Raw genomic sequence first — 6867 nt, 5'->3', positions numbered from 1 at the left:
TCCGGGGGGGAGTGTGTGTGACCACCGACCGGTTCAAGGTCGTCCGGAAAGGGTATACGAGATCGGCCGGGCCGGTGGGCGCGCGCGACCGGAACCTCCGCGACCAATCGACGGCTTTGGTGTTTTGGAAAGGGATATCCCGGGTTGGCGATCGGGTACGTTTGTCGCGCTGCAGTCCGACGATGGCCGACGTAATGCCCCGTAATTTTTCCAATGCGCTTTGATTTTTCCGAAAAAATCGATTCGCAGAGTCCGTTTTACGATTTTGTTCCTCTGCCGAATTCTCTCACACCGTCGTCGCGAGAGACCGCGGAACTGCAGTTACAATATATAAATATGTACGACACGCAGTACGCGCGCCGTCACTCGCATTGCCTATAAGGCCCTAAAATCATGCTCACGGTTCATAGATCGGAAGAACAATAAGTAGTCTAATCGCAATAATATACGATGAATCGGTTTGTACGTAATAATAATGGAATCAATAACCCCACTCGTTTGCTGCAATTATGTTATATGTTCCATAAATTAAAATCCAAGGCTTTTAATAATACATTTATCTGTTTTTTTATGTTTCACGAGAGCGACGGTCATTTATATGTTATACATTAAAAAATGAATAATAAAATTACACGTATCTGTTTACCTACTTGTTTTGGACTGAACGAATTATATTTGACAACACGGCTATTATTATGTATAGCTTTAAATGTGATCATAATAATATAGTTCAAAGATTATAATAAATAATTAGGTATGCGAATATTTTTTTCTCCATTTCAAAAATGATGAAGTGTTTTATATCTATAATACAGTCTGCACACACCCTAAATTCATATTTTTCAGCTCAAATGAATATTTCAGCAACTGTTTTGGTGTATTGTAAATGGTGAGCCTATAAGGCTATAAGTTTTTTCCGGTGACAAAATTATGACGACAGTTATTACTTATAATATATACTGTTCAGTTTATTCGGTAGGTGTTAAATTATAATATTTAACAATGAAAAATGTACTTGGATTTTGCGGGTGTTAAGTCGTGAAAAAAATCTTGGCACTGTGATCGAATGTTTTGTTATTTAACAGAATAGATAAGTATACCTATTCAAATCAGACAATTGGTATGTATCTAAGCTAATTTTGGCTGACATTATATTAAAAAGTAGGTATTATACCTATGCGATTATAGATGACTAATCTCAACACTAGTTAGTTTAAATACAGCATATACCGTTTTATTGTAACTTATATAGTCTGTAAAATATTACCGTTTATTACATTATTTTACTTTTAAAGTTAAATAAATATTTTTCTAATGATTCAACTGAAACACAAATACTTATCGAGTGTTGTCAATTATTTTATAGGCATTACTACATTACTACACAATACCTTTATTTCTGTCCGTATAATGTCGAAAGGAATTTTATACATCGAATGATTGTAGTATTAGGTGCGTCTTATAAAAAAACTATATTATACGTTTTAGATTTATATTAAAACGAAGCTCGTACAATATGATATAAACTGAATGAACTGACTAATATTTTCATTCATTATTCTATGTGTATCAAATTGAGTATGGCTCATGAGTTTAAATTGTATTGGATACTTACTTGCAATGGAACACGTTGAAGCGGAGTTCTCAGGAAACTATTCACCCATTACTTTTTTTCAAAATTATTAGCGTGACCAAATCCTAGACCTTGAAAGAATTATAATCAAATGCGAGATGGATGTGAATGTTTAAAAAAGATCATGATACAACTAAGTCTGAAGTTATTTTAAATGCAATTGAATAATTTGTGTACTTCTGTGTGGATTGGTAATTTTCAAGGTTAATTAAACCTTTAAATGTAAAAAATAACTTAATATACATACACCGCGTATAAAAATATAAATATTAAATTATAATACATTTATATCAAATAATACTGACATTAAATCAATACAATAGGTAAAAATCATATAAATCTACCACGCATTAACTGTGCTGGACGTAAATAATAGTTACTATAAAATAGGTACTATAATATTTATAAGTTTAAATCATTCATTGATCAACTGTAAATAGAGTTTAAATTAAAAACACTGCATGATATACTTATAATAAATTCATCATCATATAAAATATCTACAGTTAAATTATAATAGTGATTAAATAATAAAGGTAAATAATAAACAAAAGGTTTATTTTTAATAATTTTTTTATTTAAAAAAAATTTTATATCACTTACTAAACTACATTGGTAATTAAAATGTACTTATTATAAAGTAATAATTATAGTCCCATGTTCTCATATACAATTAAACGTGTAATTCATTTAAATTTTCAGACATGAATAATTATTTTAAAATTGGTATTTGAAATTAATTAATACATATGTACTAAATGAGCTCTAGTAATAATTATTATTATTTGTATCGTGTGTATACTTAAATTTATTTTTTTTTAATATATTTGTACTAAAATTTAATTATATTCACATAATATAATGACACACACTGCCATAAGAAATAAAATATTATTCATTAAGAGGACGCAACACGCCATAATTTGACTATACAAAAACACGTTTTGTATGGACCACCATCAACTACCAAAGCATTCAAGTTACATCAATAGCACGAATAACCAAATTTCAACACTACATTATATTATTATTGAGTAGAACTTTGATTTATTATTTATTTTTTTCAAGTTAGGTACAATGTACATTTTATAATGATATATTTACAGTGCACAATTATGTTACACTATAATAATGATGTTAAATGTTAAGTTAATAAATAAAACAAATAAATATTATTCAATATTAATGAAAAAAATAATTTTAAATTTGTTAAAAATAATAGTTACCTATGATTCGATTTTTATTGTTATTTTTTATAAATACTGCATTCTCTTTGTCACAGGACGGATATATTTACAACAGCTTTCGAACTTCCGGAGGTTTTCATCAGTCCTTACCAAATGCATTAAAAATTAATTACGAGAAAGCACATAATAACTAAAACGCTCAACAAAAATAAAATGAGTATAAAGGCTTTATCAATTATATCGTACGATGTTAAAGTATAATGTATATATATATATATATACACACACGCAATAGTGCAACATGTATATTTCATCCCAAGGAAGATTAGATGTACCTACTATATGACTACTCGAGTTTAGTCTGCATCTGCAGAGATGTATATTATTACAACTCCCAGAGAATAATCTTGCGCACATTCAATAACGTGATCTAAATTCTTTAACTTCTTTATTTCTTTATTTGGCTACCCTTAGGAAAAACGATTCACATTAAAAGTAAAAACACCAATAGAAAAAAAGGTTGAACAAATAATAAAAAGTTTACATTTATAACTTGCCGCTTTTTTTTTAGATAGATACACCTATCAAAGAGTATATACCCGTATATAGGAATAACAACTAGATAAATAAGGTATATATTTATTTATTTATTTTTATAGGTATGTTATACGTAAAGACATTAATACATTAAACATAAAAGTAAACAATTTATATAACAATCAAAAAAAAAAAAAAGAATTTAAAAAAAATAGGAACAATGGAATAGTAGGTATACTTACTTTTATTTTCCTTAAATATGATCGTTTAACATTGAACATATAAATGTATTTCATTAATTCAAGTTAGTATTGTTAAATCACAAAGAATTGCTGTAAGTTATTGAAAATATTTTTATTTACATTTAACTTGTTATACTTATTCCCTCTTAATTGTTTTTAGTTATTGTTTATTAGAATAATATCAATGATATTTTAATTTATATATTGCAAATAAATAAATAACCAATATCTGACTTGACCAATAATATTACCATGATGGCATGATAAGTAGTATCCTTCTAAAACTTTTTATTTATTGAAAAAAATAATCTCAATTTATTACATCGTCGTTATTGTATAAATAATATTATGTTAACACCTCAATACACATAAGGAGCTCATATACATAATTAACGTATCTCGAAAATACATTTAAAAGCTAATAATTTACCCATATGGACGTTAATATTAATGTAATGGATTTCAGAACTGTGGTGGTTTATAATATTGTGAAGTAATCGATGTAAACTATCGTTTGAAAATATCGTTTAAATTACTTTAAAAGAGACTTAATCGGTCCTACAAAGTCTTATTGAAACAATTTTTTCAGTTTTAGGTACACCGTATTTATTCTCAGTCGTATGTATAAAAAATAAAAGATCTAAACTTTATAGTGGCGAGTTTATTGAAATGTTCTAGCAAATTGCTGACCGAGGAAAGGAAATTTTTTTTGATCAACTGGCATTTAAAAGAAACCGGTCGTTGACACTTAGTAGTGCGCGCGCTTATAACACCAACATATTATAATTGAACACTTATGATGTCAATAAGCATGTGCGTTATTATACGGATCGATAGAGAATTTTTTCAACTAAATATTTACAATTTATTCATTGGAATAAGCACAAATCAGTTTGTCGAACCGATAAATTAAATTCAGTTGGTAATTTTATAAGACATTTTGTAAAAAAAAAGCTAAGCGAAAACATAGTGTATAAGTATTTAAAATTTTAATTTAAATTTAAAATTTTATATTTTAAACGATTTCCAAATTTGTTTAGTAAAATATTATAATATATAAAATAATGTGTAATTTTTGTCGAAATAATTGTAAAATAATTTTTAAAATGTTCGCAAACAAGATATCAACACACGTGTACATAATAATATTATATTATTAAGATTTTGTTATTTTATTTGTATTTATTTGATACTTGAGCAATTTTTATTTCATAAAATGATGAACTATTTTAATTAGTAAATGATATATTGTTGTTATTATTTTAGATTTGCAACGCTCATATTAAAAGACAACATCGTGAAAATTAACGGAAGTCGGAAATCTGTAAATACAATACGAAATATAGATAATGAATAATACAATATTTTTTAAGTGAAACTACTTTTTCGCAGCAGTTGCTGTTGTAGCCTACTGCAGTCGTGTAGTCTCAAAATTCTAGATAGCTGTTGGTGTATAACGTATATACAAATGAGAAGTTGTGATTTTTTTTCTATACAAAGTGTTTAATACACCTGTAATATTCACTAAACTATAATTAATCTAATTACGATCACACGCTTATGGAATAATATTATAGACATATAACTCATTTATTATGCGCCAATAATAATATATAACGTCAATATTTTATTTTTATAGGTATTTAAACTGTTTAAAGTGTTTAAAACTCAAACACTAAACACGGATATTTATTGGCAAATTTAATTTCGTCGAGCGCCGGAGGATACGAATTCTAAATAAAAAAAAAAAAAAACTTGGTGTTCGGCCTTATATAGTATTAATACACGCGTCCTAGGAGATAGATCGTGACCGGAGATCTATATTACGTGTCAGAGCAGCGTCCTGAAGACGGCGTGAAATCGCCACTATACCGCGTAGACCACCGCAGGCATGACGACGACGACGACAACGACGGTCGCAAGGCCCAGTGACGGTTGTAGGTCGTGTCTGTGTGTGTGTGTGTGTGTGTTTTGTAGCAAAACATTCGATATTATAATATTATATCGCAGTGCGCGCGCGCTGACCGTCGTAAATTTGAACGCCGGCGGTATGCTCTCTTATACTCGTATTATGTTTATATAATATTATTCCATATACATGAGCTCGACAGACGTATCAATATTGTGCGTTAACACGTGTATATATGTGCATACATACATATATATATATATAAATAATAATGTCGAGTCTCACGATATAAATATAACACGTATAGGCACCGGTGACGTACACGTATGTGCGTACCCGCCTCTACCCGTGTTCGTCGTATACGTACGTTATTATTACTATATTATCATACGTTGGCATACGCGACGAGACGCGTTTATCGGGTCCAGATGACAATTGAATGGGCCCCAAACGGAAAACACAATAGCGGCGGTGACTTTTGCACGCGAATATCCACATAAATTGCGGTGGTTGCGGGTGCGAGGACGGACGGACGACGGCTGCTGCGGTGTCCGCCGTCTCGGTCTCGGAATACCGTGACGTGGCGGCGACGGCGAAATGGTTCTCACGACGGCACACGATTTGAGCTTTATTATACGTCGGCAACAATAATAATATTATATTATAATACAATATATTATTACGACGATCCGGCGAAACGTGGTCTCTCCGAATTGCCTCGGAAGTCCGTTTCGAATAGACGCGTGCCTTAGTCCGCTGCCGTCTCGTCTTCGGTGCGATAGGAGACCTGAGATAGGTATAGTATAATATAATATAAGTTGGATCGTTACCCGGTGACGGTGGCGCCAGACCGGACGTGGCGGCGGAGGCCGAACGGTCGCATAATAATGTTATCGTTTCGTAGTGATCTCGATGACGGATTAGTCTCGAACGTCGGAAAAGATCGGATAGAATATTACTATAATGATATGATAAGCTGATGCGCATGAAGATATTTTAATCGCGCGCCTTCGATGTGAGCTTTTTTTTCTCCGATACGTTTCCGTATTGCCGACTTTAAATTCATTCTGTGATCCACGCGACTACAGCTGCCGCTGCAGCATCACGAGACTGAAAATAATAACGACTAAGTGTATAATAATAATAATAATAACACGTTTTGTAGTACCTATTTTTATTTTTATAATACGTATATAATATATATATATATATATACTTGTAAATTGTTTTCCTCGTAATATAAAATTATCGAGTATATTGATCGATGGTTTGATTGTGCTAATGACATGGAGTTTTAGTTTTTTATTGCTCATGTGTCAAACAAAAAAAAAACAAATCATCCGTTACGTTACATTTTTT

Source organism: Rhopalosiphum maidis, chromosome 2, assembly GCF_003676215.2.
Source record: "Rhopalosiphum maidis isolate BTI-1 chromosome 2, ASM367621v3, whole genome shotgun sequence".
Classification (NCBI taxonomy): domain Eukaryota; kingdom Metazoa; phylum Arthropoda; class Insecta; order Hemiptera; family Aphididae; genus Rhopalosiphum; species Rhopalosiphum maidis.
The sequence above is the reverse complement of the archived record's forward strand: the minus strand, read 5'-3'. Positions refer to the sequence as shown.